The sequence below is a fragment of the Triturus cristatus genome, chromosome 4_1 (assembly GCF_964204655.1).
Source record: "Triturus cristatus chromosome 4_1, aTriCri1.1, whole genome shotgun sequence".
NCBI classification, from domain to species: domain Eukaryota; kingdom Metazoa; phylum Chordata; class Amphibia; order Caudata; family Salamandridae; genus Triturus; species Triturus cristatus.
Genome location: NC_140585.1, coordinates 985862063 through 985878062, shown reverse-complemented (window position 1 = coordinate 985878062; position 16000 = coordinate 985862063). Strand labels below are relative to the sequence as shown.

The window sequence follows — 16000 nt, the reverse complement described above, 5'->3', positions numbered from 1 at the left end:
CATGTAGTAGAGTGAAGTGGCATGTTGTAGAGTGGAGTGGAATGCCGTACAGTGGAGTGACGTGTGATAGAGTGGAGTGGGGTATCATAGAGTGGAGTGGCTTGTCATAGAGTGTAATACAATGTAGTAGAGTGGCATAAAGTGGAGGGGTGTAGAGTGGAGTATAGTGTTGTAGAGTAGAGTGGCGTAGAGTGGAATGGTGCATTGCAAAGAAGAGAAGAGTGGCATGTCATGTGTTGTAGAGTATATTAGAGTATAAGAGTGTAGAGTGGAGTGGAACTGAGTGGACTGTCATGTCGTAGAGTGAAGTGGCACATCATAGAGTGGAGTGACGTGTCTTACAGTGCAGTGGTGTGTCATAGAGTGGAGTGGCAGGCGTGGCATTGAGTGGGGTGAAGTCTCATACAGTGGAGTGGCGTGTAGTAAAGTTAAGTGGGGTGTCAAAGTGGAATGGCATGTCATAGAGTGGAGTGGAGTGGCACGTCGTAGAGTTTCCTTTCTTGTATATAATTTTTTTTTTTTCAGTACCACAAAATCAGAGATCCTTGTATTAGGCCGACATTCCCATCTATGGGGCAGAAATTGGTGGCTTCTAAAGCTCGGCTCACCCCCTCGGACGAAAATGAAGGTAAAAAAACTAGGCATTTAAGTTGATAATGCGCTCACTTTTGAAGAGCATGCCCAATCTGTTACAGCAATCTGCTGTGGCCTGCTGCATGGCCTAAAACCCATTGTGGGTCTGTTTGACTTCCACACTCACCAGCTGATTGTTCAAGCCACTGGCCTAGCCAGGCTGGACTACTGCAATGTGCTGCTCCTTGGATCCACTGAGAACACAGCAGCTCGTGCGCTGTTTGCCATCCATAGGCATTGCTCCATCTCCGGCTTTAGGCGCTGTCTTCACTGGCTTCCCGTAGAGCAGAGAATTCACTTCAAAGCGCACTGTTTTACTCATAAGATTCTTATGGGCTTGGGTCCTGCAATTTTGAGTGAGCTATGTCTTCCCTACACCCGGACAAGTGATTTACGATCAGCCAGCGTCTATCTGGTACAAGTTCCCCGTTTCCTCAGATCCAGAGCTGGAGGGCATTCTTTTAAGGTGCTAGTGCCAGCCCTCTGGAACTCCTTGCCGCTGTCCATCAGAAGCATCCCCAACCATCTGACTTTCTGAACGGCGGCCAAGACCTGTCTCTTTCGCTGATCTTGTTTCCTCTCCGATCTTCCGCTCTCGGCTGATATCGCTGGGACGTCCCTTTGCCGGGACAGCCATGCGCTCTACAAATCTCATAACATAACATACCATAACATAACTGGCATTTCATAGAGTGCAGTGACATGTCATTGAATGGAGTGGTGTGTTGTACAGTGCAGTGGCATGTCACTGAGTGGAGTGGCGTGGAGTGTCATAGAGTGGAGTTGGAGTCGAGTGTTGTAAAGCGGAGTGGCGTGTCACAGAGTCAAGTGGCATGTCGTAGAGTTGAGTGGCATGTCATAGAGTGAAGTGGAATGGCATGGTGTAGAGTTTCTTTCATCGTATATGATTTTTTTTTATCTCAGTAGGTACCTCGTAGAGGAGTGGCATGTCTCATTTTGGACAGATAGTCTTTGTCAAAGCCATACAACAAAGTACAAAAAAGTGAATAGTGCCCAAATTCCCTTAAAAACGATATGGCATCGTTTACATAATGAACATAGTGAAAAAACGTTTCATCAGTCGCTCGTAGAACAAAACAATGTACATTTCACAATTAAAAATTATTATTGCTTCAAGTGTCAACAACAAAAATATAAAAATACAAAACACTCGCACAGGTTACCCAATCTTGTTTCAAGTATTACCTTGAAATATGCCTTTCTCAGTAGAAAGGGAAAACACCAGAATTACTAGATATGGTAGATATAAATGCATCGCCAAGTGGCAGGTACAGTGCAAGAGTGCAAACTAACAAATGCTAAACATATTAAAAGTTGAATTTATATAATTGACATTAGATCAGCTTCGAATAGCAAGTGCTGAAAATAGCGAGTGACAATAGTGAAATGAGTGTACACCAAGGAGAAAAAAACATTAAAAACGGGGGTAGAGGAAACACAGAAAAACACAATACAAATAAATCGGAATGGGGAACAGCTTAGCCTTAAACAACTAAGTTATGGCAGAGGCCACTGTGTGGTGATGGTGGCACAACGATGATGAGTATTACACAAGTTAATGTGAAACCAATGGACCCTGTATTTGAATAGTATGTTAGCAAGTCAGGGAATTTTGAGACACCAATTTGGCATAGCTTGATGAACCATTCTAGTGGGCAGATCTATAAGGAAGTGCAGCAGCGTGGCACCGCAAGCCCTTTTGCTGCGCCACGCTGCGGCACTTCCGAAGCACAGGGATGCGACATATTTACAAGAATATGTCGCATCTCTGTGCTTCCCCCTGTGCTGGCGCACAAACTGCAGCCATGCGCTGGCACAGGCACCCTTGCACCATGGTGCAAGGATACCTGCATCGTGGGGAGATTGTTTTTGTGCAGGAAGTGGCACCTTCCTGCACAAAAACAACAGGAAGTGGCACCTTCCTGCACAAAAACAATCACAACAGGCATTTTCCTCTTTCAATGCGTGCTGTACAATGCAGCACGCATTGGAAGAGGTGAAAACGAGGAGAAATTAAAACATTTCTCCTCGTTGCACCTCGCTACGCCACCTCTAGTGTGGCGCAGCATTCAGACGCATCTCCAGATTTACTGAGTACCTGAACTTCCTTCTCTAAAGTGAATGTACATGTACTTCCCAGCAGGGGTTCAATGCTCGTAATATGATGGTGCCTGCTCTGTTCTGTAGCAAGAAGTGCTCTGGGATAGTGAGTACCGCAACTTTTTTATTTCCAATTTAATGGAGCTCATTTATCACAGGATCGGAAACAGAACTCAATTTCCTGTAATAATTATGTAAGTCTCAGGGCTTGGGACCTCCTCGTTGGCCACCCCTGCCTCCAGCCCCATCACATGAGCAACATCTAAACCTCACTTATTCATGTAACACAAATATATTCATTTTTCTGGGACACAGTCTCAACATACACAGCAGGTTATTTATTACATCCATCTAATTTGGGAAAATTGCCATTTTTTATTCAAGAACATATATGCAAAGAGTGTACTGGGCCAACTTCCCGGTACTTGGTTGTAAACCTTGGACTGGAGTAGGGAATTCTAGATGGGAAGTTGGCTACTCATCACTCATGCATTGGATGAAAAGATTGGAAAATATGCATACTTTCACAGTTGAAATGGGTCTTATGTCTTTCCTGAATATGCAATCCTCAGTAGGAGTGTTCACTAGGAAGAATGGTCATTGAGTTAAATGCTTGTCGCTGAAACACGATCTGAAAGGCTTGAGTTTTAATTCTGGGAATGCAGACATAGCCATGTACCAGGCACAGTTTTGTGAACTGAGTACCATTACATTGTGTAATAGTAACACTCGATACTCACAGTGCTTAGAAATGACGGGTGTGGCATGAAGCGCTGTACAAAAAAAAGTATTATTATTATGCAGCAGTGTTTTGTTTCCAATATTATGGAGCACCAGGACTAAAGGTCTAACAGGGAGAAGCAGGTGGGCCTGATGTGTATGTGATGCTGAGAGTCACAGATAATGTAAAGCACTGAGCTATATCTAAATGTTCTAGTAACGTACATGAGTGGAGAATTGTCTTCACAGGTGGTTTCTACAGCTTCCTGAAGCAATAGTCCGAGTTCAATGACAAAAATACATCAGTCTTTGTTGGTGTAATTGCATGCCACAAACATCATTTTGGAAATTGAGACCATACCTTATATATTTGTAGTACTTATCCAGATCTTTAAGTAATGGGAGAGTAACTTTTCTAGAGTCGGTAAGATCGAACAATTGATTTAACCGTGATCTTGGACGATTGTAGAGGCGGAGGGCAGAGTAAGGCAACGCAGCGATTTGCACTGCATTGCGTTACTTCAGATTTATTGAGCCACTCAGGGCCATGCAAAATGGCCTTGTGTTGCTTCATTAATCACATGTAAGGTTTGTGTCGCTCTTGCACTACAAGCACTGCAAACCTACTCATAAATAGGCCCCTAGATTTGGAATATGCTCTTTTCCTGAAACTTAGAAGTGATTACTGTGTGCAATATGTATATCATGAATGAATGAATGAATTGAATTTGTGAAGCGCAGGATTCGCCCCCAAAGGGGTATCTCCATCCTAGGGGAGCAGAATATGCAGCCTGTACACTTTGAGTTAAGAAACAAGGCATAGGCAGCCTATTTTAAATATCACTCAGTTATGCTTCTTGAGTGAGACATGTATAAAGTATTCATGGGTCTTAAGACGTTGTTGGTGAATGCCAAAATTGTCAAAATATGTGCACAGGAATAGCTGCAATTTCTGTGGGCTTGAGTCACGTAAACATTTGCACAAAAGTTCAATTTAGATGAAAATATGTAATGATTTACTAATAAAGATGTATGTTCGCTATTGACAAAACTTAATTTACCTTCGAAAATTGTTTTACTCCCATATACTATTTGTTGGAAATGACCCTTTTTGCAGGGTTATCCCCAAACTTTTTTCTTATTCCTCCTATTTTTCCTTACCTGATTTTGTTGGCTTTAGGACTCTTGGCACTTTATCACTGCTGATCAGTGCAAAAGTGCATATGCTCTCTATGTAAATTATGACTATAATTGGTTATCCATGATTGGCATATTTGATTTACTGGTAATTACCTAGTGCAGTGTACTGAGAGTGCCAGGGCCTGTAAATCAAATGGTACTTGTGGGCCTGCAGCACTGACTGTGCTTCCCACATAAGTAGCCCTGTAAAGGTAACTCAGACCTGTCACTGCAGTGTTTGTGCACAGTTTTATACTGGCATGTCGACCTGGCAAGTGCACCCAATTGCCTTCCCTATTCTTACATGTAAGACACCCCTCAGGTAGGCCCAAGGTACCCCCGTGGGCAGGGTGCAGTGTACGTGAAAGGCAGGACATGTACTGGTGTGTGTGACATGTCCTGAAAGTGAAATACAGTGTATTTCGTTTTTCACTATTGAAAGGCTATCTGTCCAATAGGCTAACATGAAAGTTACATTGTACCTTCTTACAAGTATAACTTTTCATTGGGACAAGCCAGAGAAGTGGAGTTTAGGCTCTCTTAATTCAGAATTTAATAACACTCCTTTTTAGGGAGATGGTTTTTAAATTGTGTGATTGAAAATGCCACTTTTAGTAGTCATTTTCTTGTTTAACCATTCTCTGTGCCTCTACTGTTTTGCATATTTACTGTGTGGTTTTGGAGTGACAGGAGCTGGGGATGTGCATTTACTGTAGACAGCCACAAGGGGGAGTTGAGGTGTGTCCTGCCTTTTCTGGGTGACTCATAGCTGAGCTGAATTGACCTTGGCTGCATTTAGAGTGGTGGGAGGAGTTGCACTTGCACCTGACTTGGCAGTGTCTCCTATGCACAATGCTGTCTCCATCCCCTATGGTCATGCTGCACCAGAGAGGACAGAACTGGTGTGTACTGGGCTAAGAGACCCTTTGCTGGGTTGGCCTGCAGGTGCTTCTTCTGCCAAGGAGAGGTCAAAGACTGGAACTTTGCTGTGAGCCTGCTTGAAGAAGAATCTCCAAGGGCTTGTGTGTGCTTGATTCCTGTTAAGAAGTACCAGGGACCCAAAAGACTTCCTGCAACTCCGCTGGTGCTGCTGGACTCTGCCATCTCTGAGTCCTACCCTTGCCTAAGGTGCCTCTTTCCAGTTACAGGGCCTCAGAGGTGGGTTTGCTGCTCATCTCTACAAGAATCAGCACGAAGCATGGCAGAACTGTGCGAAGCCTCTCGGAACCGGTTCCAGACGATGCAAAGTCTCGCCAAGTCCCGCCAAACAGCTGAAAGCCACTCGGAAGCAACATCGGACGATGCAAAGCGTCGCCGAGTCCTGCCCGATATCCGCCTGCCTCTTGGAACTGACACTGAGCGATGCAAAGTCTTCACCGAGTCCTGCTGGGTGACGTGCTGGGTGACGTGAAGCCTCACTGCGCAGCCCCCAGCACCAACGCCGGACAGCGTGAACAATCGCAAAGTGACGCTTCACCTCTGGTGTGTCATGCATCACACCTATGCACCAAGTTTTTCCACGCATTACCCGCAGACCAGATTCATCTTGGATCTCAGCGCCTCAGTTCTCCCTACAGTCCTGATTCGACGCATCACTTCTCCTGCGTGCAGCAGAACTGTCGCCTTGCCTCCCCACAGACTCAGAAACTGACGCATCGCTGTGTTATACAACGCTTCCTTCTCTGCTGCTCTTTGGCTTTGTGAACTTTCACGCATCTACAGATACGTCGGTGTAAAATCACGCATCCATAGTTTTCTAAGGACCTAAGGCATATTTACAATAGGTGTGACGGAGCGTGGGGTATGGTGCAGCCCTGCGTTTCCCCCTGCACTTGCGCTAAATTTAGCTGCCTAGAGCCAACACAGGCACCCTTGCAGCATAGTGCAAGGGTGTCTGCATTGCAGGGAAAAATTGTTTATATGCAATAAGCTGTCTATTCTTGCACATAAACAATCTTCAAATGGCGTTTTGTAACTTCTATGTATGCTGCTTAATGCAGCACACATAGAAGTTGCAAAACGTCATTTTTTAATGATTGTTTGGGTTTAGGAATGTGTCCCTTCCTGCACATAAACAATCAATGGCGTTTTGCTGTTTTTATGTGTGATACACAACGCAGATCACATGGAAACAGCAAAAACGAGGACAAATTAAACATTTCTCCTCATTTCGCCAGAGTAAGACCAGGTTTTTCCTGGTTTTAATCTTGGCTCTGCCCCATTGTTACGCCACCCTTGTAAATATGGGGCAGCTTCAAAATCAATGCGCAATGCGGTGGAATACCCACCGCAACACCCATTGCCCTCCCCTTAACGCTAAGTATAGTGAGAAAGGGGGCCTTATTTACAAGGCAGCATTAAGCCATGTTAACTGGCTTAATGCTGCCTTATAAAAAAGGCAAAGCCCCTAACGCCACCACAATATCGTGAAATGAGATGTTGTGGTGGCGATAGAAGCTTGTAAATATGCCCCCAAGTTGCCTGAAAAAGTCGTATTTTAAATTGTGCATGTTGGATTTTTGTCGTTTTGGGCTTGCTTGGTTTAGCTAAAGATACCTTTTTTAAAAACTGGTGTGGTGTCCATTTGTAGAGTTTTTACTGTGTGTTTTGAGCACAAATGCCTTACACAGAACTGATCCTCATGGGAGGCTCACTTAACCCCTGGAGCTCCCAATTCTGGCCTAAAGAACTGGGACAACCACTGACTCCATCCAAGCATGCCAAAACCTTGGGAGTCACAGTCAGTAACGACCTCACCATGAAAACCCAAATAGGATCTGTATCTTCTACATGCTTTTTCCAATTAAGAAAAATAAAGAAAATCAGCAGGTTCCTAACTCAGGAAGCAAAATTGCAGGCAATCCTCGCCATGGTGATCTCGCATATTGACTATGCTAACTCCTTATACTTTGGCATCCCGGCATATCTTATCCACCGTCTCCAGCTGATGCAGAACCAGGCGGCCAGACTGATTCTGCAAGAAAACAAACACCAACATGTCTCCCCCCTCCTGAAGAAACTACACTGGCTCCCTATATCACAGAGATGCGCCTTTAAGATGGGCTGCATCATCTTTAAATCCCTGAATGGCAGAAACCCCAAATTCATCAACAGCTTGATTAACAGATATATTTCAACCCGGAACCTGAGATCCACCCACATGCACCTCCTGGCAACACCCTCCTTTAAACAGAAACGATTTGGCGGATTCAGGTTCGCCACATTGGGTCCTAGGTACTGAACACTATGCCCCTAGAGATCAGATCCTGTACAGATCTCACGACTTTCCGCAAACTTAAAAAAACATGGCTCTTTAAACAGGCGTTCGAGTAATCACTTGAATAAACTTATTACCCATCCCCTACCCAAGCAGCGCCAAGAAACCAATCCGGTGTACGTGCGCTATATAAATCAGGTATAACATAACATAACATTGCCTTTGGGTTAAGACTGCCTGCTCATGCCAAGCTACCAAGGGGGTGAGCAGAGGTTACCTTAAGTATGTAACTCCCTTACCCTGACTAGAAGCAAGGGTCCCTACTTGGACAAAGGTGCATGCCCCTACCAATTACAGACCCCCATTTCTAGCATTATTACACTAGCATGGCACTGTTCCACTGGAGAGTCACTTTTTCCAACACTTAGGTGGCGCTGTGGGCATACCGACACAATACCCATTGCTTTTTGACACTGCACCAGATTTACAAAGATCTGTAATTCTGAGGCAGCGCCAAAAACTAACACCTTTGAAAAGAAGGTGTTAAAGTGGCTCAACGAGGAGAATTAATTTTATTTCGTCACATGTTTTGCTCTTTCTATGTGTGCTGCAGCACACATAGAAGGAGCAAAGCGCCATTAATGATTGTTTTTGTGCCGTAAGGTGTCGCTTCCGCACAAACGCAATCATCCCTGCAACGCAGGCACCCTTGCACCACGGTGTTAGCGTGTCTGCGCTGTCGCTAGGCAGTGCTTTTTTGCAAGGGAAAACACAGGGGTGCAAAGTATTCTTGTCAATACGGCCCAGCCCTGCATTTTTTAAATGGAGCGGTGCTGCTAAATTGCTTGCCCCATTTAGTTGTAAACATGCCCCTCCAGGAGACGGAGAGAGGGTGTCCCAGGCAGCAGTGCCTAAACATGTGTGTTTACGGGTATATACACATTTTTGTAAGGCATATTCCCACCCTTAAAAATAGTGGAGATTTACTTCTGTCAAGGGTAGTGTGATGTGTCAATAGCGAGGAAATGCCATGAAAATAGATTGAATGGTGTGGGGCCAAGGCAAACCTTCATGAGTAAAACATTTTGATCGTAAAAAAAAGACACTCAAATGAAATTCATACAAAAACTGCATAAGCACTCTCGTGAAAACTGTAGCAGTCACAGCTTCCCATGGGGACTCCTCAAAATCTTTGTGAATTTCGAAAAAGTCAGAAATGTAAAACAGACATACGTGTGAACCTATAGGTTTAAATGTCTTATTATATTATGCGCCAGGAAAGGAACACGACTCAATTACAGTGTTTTTACAACTGTGTACATTACACCAATGGCGTCGATGTCTGCAACTCCAGTGTAAATAGTTATTTGGCTAGGTGTATTTTACAGCACTGTAAAAAGTACAACAATGTTTATTGCACTTTCAAATCCGCTGACGCCCATGAATGCAAGCACCTGCATTCAGCTATGCAAACAGAACTTTGGTTGAGCCATCGGCTGAATGAAAGAAAGGATTTAATTTGTGAACTTGTGAATATTTTTAAAATATGTGCTCACTTTTGAAGGAAGCCTAACTGTGTAGTGAAAAACGACCTTAAATGTTTACATACGGTCAAGGGAGCCATCTAGTGACCAAATGTACAAACTACAGCAAGTCATTTTTGAGACCTGCATACAACTTGTACTGTCTACACAGCATTTCTTTCGTTTTCTCGTTACAACTGTTTGTTTTTGTGACAGACTGTTAAAAAGTACGTTCTCTGTTTTGTCCATATTTGAGGCTGGAAGTGGTCCTTTGCATTTTCTGGAACAGTCCAGCCTGCACCCCCCAGTTCAAATTAAACATCTTCCACTGAAAACTATTCACCTTTTGTTTTGGGCTTACGTTCTGTATGAAATGCATACTGTTTTCAGGCCAGTGTCAGTCCACTATCACTATAGTTTAGTTTGTCTGTGCTTAAGCGTCTAAGCCTTTCTTAGTGTGACCTGTAGCCTACACTTTTAAGAGGTAAAGAATACGCAGGATTATATTTACTGTGACTTTGCTCCATGTTTGCGTTACATAGTGACGCTAATGGATGCAGAATTTTTTCTTTAATTTAGGGACAGATTTACAAGAAAGTGCTGCAGCGTGCACCGCAAGTCCTTTGGCTGCTCCACACTGCGGCACTTTTAAAGCACAGGAATGCGACATATTTACAATAATATGTCGCATTCCTGTGCTCTCTCCTGCGCTGTCGCTCAATGGGCTCCTCTGGGAGGCGTAGCATTCAGACGCATTTCCAGGTTTACGATTTCTCGTAAATCTGGAAATGTGTCAGGATCCATGGGTGTTGTGTGGGAACACCCATAGCAACACCCATGGAACGCCCCTTTCACTCAAAGTGCTGCGTGTAAAGGGGCCATATTTACAAGGACATGAAAAGCCACGCAGGGTGACTTTTCCTGTCCTTGTAAATATGGGGCAGTAAAATGCGCCGCTGGTGTGTTACGAAAGTGACGCACCAGTGGTGCAAGTGGCATGTAAATCTGCCCATACTTTCCAGCACAAAACTTGTTTTCTGCTGGTAATTCACTTGAAATTTGCGCAAGGCAGGATCTAGCTCTGTTTTGCCATACTTATGCCAAGGGGACTCTCCATGGATAGTGCACAGATATTCCCATGAAGCCACCAATACAGAAAACCGATACAGAACCTTATTTACTAAAAGAATACACAGGGTATTGCATTTAAAAAAACACCCTTTTGAAATAGGCGCTATTAAGGAGGAATGCTTTTATTTCTCTTTTCTTCTCCGACTTTGCATGTGTGCTACACTGTAGAACAAACATCCAAAGTGGGAAAAGTTTTTGAGTTAGTCAAAGTCCAAGCATGGTATTTTGTACTGGAAAGATAACATTCCAGTGCAAAGTCTGTGCTAGACTCACACAGACACCCGTGCACTATGGTGTTAAAGTGTGTGCATGGTGCTCGGCAGCCTGATTGTGTGCCGGTACTAGAGAGAGAGGAGCAGAGTGCCATCTCTTTATAGATATGCCGCTGTCCTGCTCTCTCCTTCCCCTGCAATGCAGTGCAGCATATTTAGCTGCTGTACTGCATTGTCTGGGTCCAAAAAGACTAAACGTTGTTCATTTGTTTCAGTTCTGGGACTGTATTGTGTCAGCTGACATGATGCCAGATTAGACTAATTGAGAGCAATGCCACGCTCTACCGCACAATATATTAGTGTGTCTGATTACATGAAATAATAGGTGCTCACTAGCACAGGCATAAGCTCCTAAGCTTGTGCCTGCACTCTGTAGTGTCTGAAGGATGCTCCGGCCCTGGAGCAAGCAAGCAAAATGATCCAGATGACTGCAGTTGGGGCAGTAAAAATACAGCATTATCAGGGTTCAATGGCCCCTTCAGGCCTCTGAGGGCTGGTGTAAATGCACGTGTGGCATCAAGGCTAGCTCTGCCCCTGCCTGCACTGAGGAGAGCACAGTACTGAGAAGTAGAGCCCGGTTGGTATGGGACCATGGCTTACTGATCATAGATCTGTCCTGATTTGACAATGGGTCCCTCCTGCAGAAAGGTGCACTGAGTGGCTGCATCCACTCGCAGGGAGTGTCTGGGGCATTCCTAGGAACCCTTAATCTCCATCCAACAAACACATTTTGGCAGTTCAATGACTGTGTCCATTATCGGCTTCCCAGCTTGACCAAATTGTGTGATCCAGGGCAATTACATTGCTTCACTCTGCATCTATTCCTTCATGATTACATTTGGGAGCAACTTGGAATACATCTGTACATGATAAGCACTTTTGTGCATGGTGTCGTGGACTGCTATGTTGCTCCATCAAGGAGAGCAACAAATAAACATGTTGCTATAAATATGTCCTCTCTTCTTGTCAATGTACAGCCAAAAAGACAGCAGCGTTTCATTTTTCGTTCTTTAAATAGCTGCTTCAGTTATGCTGCATGATCTGACCTGCTCTGGAATTGTGACGTCAGAACTCAACTGTAACAAACTATTACAGTTGAGTTCTGATGTAATTTCTTTACAGTCGTCAACTGGGTGCATCAGAAACCGCCAATTATGAACACATTAGAAATGATTTGGTATACAATGATAGCAGAGCTGTATAAAGAGAGCGCATGACAACTGACTTGTCTGTCCGCTCATTAATGTAATTGTTGTAAGAGTGAGCGTGGAAAGGTGCTCATGAACATTTCTAAGTGTATGTTTTGAAATGATCACTTCTAATAAATTCCCCAAAATACAGGTATTCGATATAATGTACTAAAGTGAAATACTTCCACTGGTTAAAGAAATACACTTTTGTGAAATGTGAAGGGCTTTTATTGTATTTTTACACAGTGTTACGGCACATTACTAATATTTTTATGAGTCGTGAAAGTGATTCCTTCATATATTTGGTGCATTAAACGAAAATATCATGTTTTACTGATTTTCTATATTTTAATTTACTGGACTTCACCTGAAAATAATGGCTCTACCAGCAAAGTAGTGGCCAGGTGACCACTCTGTGACTGACCATCCCACCCCACCAGTGCCCTTTCTTAGAGTGAAGAACGAGAACCCAGGAGACCGCAACCAAGCCAGCGCTCATTACCTTGTGATGATGAGATTTCCATTCTGATTAAGATACTCACAATCCTGTCCATGTTGGTGCTGTTCTCACCTCTCAAGCCATGAAAAGGCTTCTGGACTGTTACCAGGTCCCGCACAATACAAAGTTCTTTCCTCGTCCACACCACCTCCAGACATTCTCGGAGTACAGACTCCAGGAGAACGAGATGTGATAACTTCTGAGGTTGTTTGTGGATTAAGACTAAAACCCAATGATGTTACACCTACTCATAGTACATATTCTCATGAACTGATTTTAGAAGGCTGTAGCACCGCTATCAGTATACAAATTCCCATTTAATGGAAGCAAGTAGGGAGACGACCATATAACAGCCGCACTGTGCCCATTCCCAGAACCGTACCATACCAGTGTATCTGAATTACTACACACAGCCAACAGTCATTGTTTTTGTGGTGGTTGTTGGCCGCAGTTTTATTTTACATTTCATACGTCATATTTGTACAATTCCCCTGGACCTTCTCGGGCCGGGGTCAAAAATCATTCTCATACATTATCACAATTGGTTATCACTCTGTGTCATTTGGACATCATAAATCATGGGTCATAAATCATAGGGTATCCTTATTCATTCTGTCACAAATCTGTCATCACAAATCTGTCAGTTTGTTGCCATAAATCATGGTCGTAACTCATCGGGATGTCATAAATCATTCTGTCATAAATCTGTCATCCTTTTGTTGTCATAAATCATTCTGTATGGGTATCATAAATCATCAGCCATAAATCATCGGCTGGCCATAAATCACTGGTTTGTCTTTCGCTCATTTGCATATCCTAGGGGTCGTAAATCACCCTGACCGCTTGTAGATTGTTCTTTGTTGTTTTCCATGCACTTTGCGTGTGGGGGGTAGCCTTTTGCCGGAGCCAGGCCACAACTCGCTACCTTGCTAGTCTCTCCTGCGCCCTGCCGTCTGGTGGGGGCTGGGCTGCGAGTGCCGTCTCCGTTTGCTACCCCGATTTTTTGTCAGGTGTACTCACCCAGCCGTAAGGCATCCCAGAGTGAGTGGCCCTCCTTCTACACACCGCTCTGTCAGTGTGTTTCCATTATCAAACCAATACACCTTTGTTTCCACCCCTTTTGGTTGGATTTGCTCTTTTTGCGCTCTCTTCGCATGGGGGGTAGTTTCTTCCCCGAGTTAGGCCTCAGCTCGCTACCTTGTTGGACTCTTTTGTGCCCTGCCGTCCGGCAGGGGCTGGGCTGCGAGCGCCGTCTCCGTCTGCTACCCCCTTTTGTTAGATCACTTCACTCAGCCGTGAGGCATCCCAAAGTGAGTGATGCCACTTCACTCAGCCGTGAGGCATCCCAAAGTGAGTGGCCTTACTCCCACACACCACCCGGTGTGTCTCCTTCGCACCCTTGGTTCCTTTCGTCCCTGTCAGCACTGCGACGCTGCTGTTGTAGGTGTGGGTGGGTGGGACTCAAAAACGTTGGTACTGCTCCCCCAGCTCCCTGATGTAAAAGGTGAGCTGCCCAGGGGCAGCGTTGCCTTATATCTCCCTTCCCCTTTCCTTCTTCCCCTTTGTCCTTGGGGAGGGGGAGGAGAGGGCCTTGGGCGCTTTTGCAGCGCGGCGATTCCCAGCGGCGCTGACCAGCGCAAACCGGATCCGTTTCTTGTGGGCACGGGCGGCCATTACGGCGCCGGCCCTCGAGGCCCCCTTCGGGGGCGGCCTCTGCTATTATCCCAGGTAGAAAACTGGTCTAGAAAATCTGTTGTTTGTGTCAACTGATGTCATTGATAATGTCTTTGGTGTTGTCACCAGTGACATTTTTGAGGTCCTGAGCAGATAAACTGTTCAAATATAGTCAGCCAGTCTTCTCTTGACCGGGTATTTTGCTCAATCCGTGTGGAACATGGATGGAACATGCATGCTCGCTCTACAAAGATGGAGTGGGGTGAATATGTCGTGTGTGCAGGATGTGACTAAAAGGGAGACATGAATCCTTCTGTTAGTGGATGGCACACACAGTGGAGGCTAGCAGATAGTGGCATGAACTCTATGAATCATCCACGCAGTTTGTGAAATCTTTATAACTGAGCCAGGCTCCTGTGAAATGAAGGTTGAAGATTCTATATCATCCCCTGACAATTCTCTGCTTTCCCCTTCGCCCGATGTCTGCTCTAGACAGTTTTACGGACTTGCTAGGTGTAGTGGGCCTTTTGTGTTCTTGTCTCACAACTCCCTGTCCAGGAACACCTGGTTTCACATGCCTGCCTGGAAATTCAGCAGAACAAAAGGGTTGCTCCTTGACGTTTGTGTGAATAATCATGGAATCCCCCGAAACCAGACCAAAGCCAAGCCAGACAAGTCTGCTATCCTCATGTATGTTTGGGGTGGATTCGCCAAGTCAGGCAATCTCAAGTCTGGACAGACAGGCCTCACCACTGTGCTGGAGAATGTCAGAAGACTCCTGGACTGGGATCTCTGATTGCAGTCTCGTCACCAGGTCACAGACACATCTGGAAAACCTCCTGAAATCATGGTTTGGTAAGCTGTTGAACGGAGGTTTAAGGGAAGGAGCTCTTATGGAGATTTATGCACCTTCCTAGAAGAGTAGCCCACACACCAGGGGCCTAGAGATGGATGCTGTGCAGAAATAAATAAAGCACCATGCGTGAAGCCCAACAGAGATGTGCAGAGACAGAGGTACTTGTAAGGATCCTTGATGAGTCATCCCTGTCCTGTTTCCACTACTTCCTGACGTGGTCTTGCCATAGGTTGAAACCTTAACCTTGGGTTCATTGATCAGTAGAAGGGATCCCACGAAGAAGAGGATGGGTCGGCATTTGCCTAGCCCCCACAAGTCACGCTGACCAAATGCATGGGTGTAGGCCGGCCGATATTTTCAATTGTGCCATCAAGCACCTAGTATATGGCTGCCAGACCGAGACGAGGTCCAAGACTTCCCTCTTTTGCCTACATCACCATTGCAGCTTTGGAATTCAGTACACAAGCAATGAGTGTCTGGTCTTGTTCCAAAAAGCACTTCTGTAGAGCTCTGGCTATTCTGCCGTGCCTGACATTTCCTGCCTGGAATGGGCTCTCCAGTCCTGTTTGGTTAGGGACTTTGTTTGGACCTCAGCAATTACCAATGCAGTTTCAAGAAGAGGGCAAGACTCAGCCTAAATCTCCATAATGAAGAGGATACGTTACAACGCAAACATTTGCAACGCGGTTTATACATTGCAACATCCATTACAATGCATGATTTTACAACGCATGCCATCACAACGCATTTTTAGAAACTACATTTACAACGCATACCTTTACAACGCATACCATTACAGCACATACCATTACAACGCATAACACTTTTAGAGCTACAGTAGGGTAAGTGTTGGATAGTGTAGGGGTAAAAATTACCATTCCCACTCCAGTGAGTGCAACAGTAGGGTAAGTGTTGGATAGTGTAGGCGTAAGAATTACTATTCTTACTCCAGTGAGTGCAACAGTAGAGTGTTGGATAGTGTAAG

At 44.8% G+C, this 16000-nt stretch overlaps 1 protein-coding gene across 1 annotated transcript in view; it reads right to left on the bottom strand.

Moving 5' to 3' along the window:
• The window catches only part of LOC146855952 (solute carrier family 23 member 1-like), a 1135305-nt gene that overhangs the window by 778888 nt on the left and 340417 nt on the right, over positions 1-16000 (bottom strand). The window lies entirely within an intron of this gene.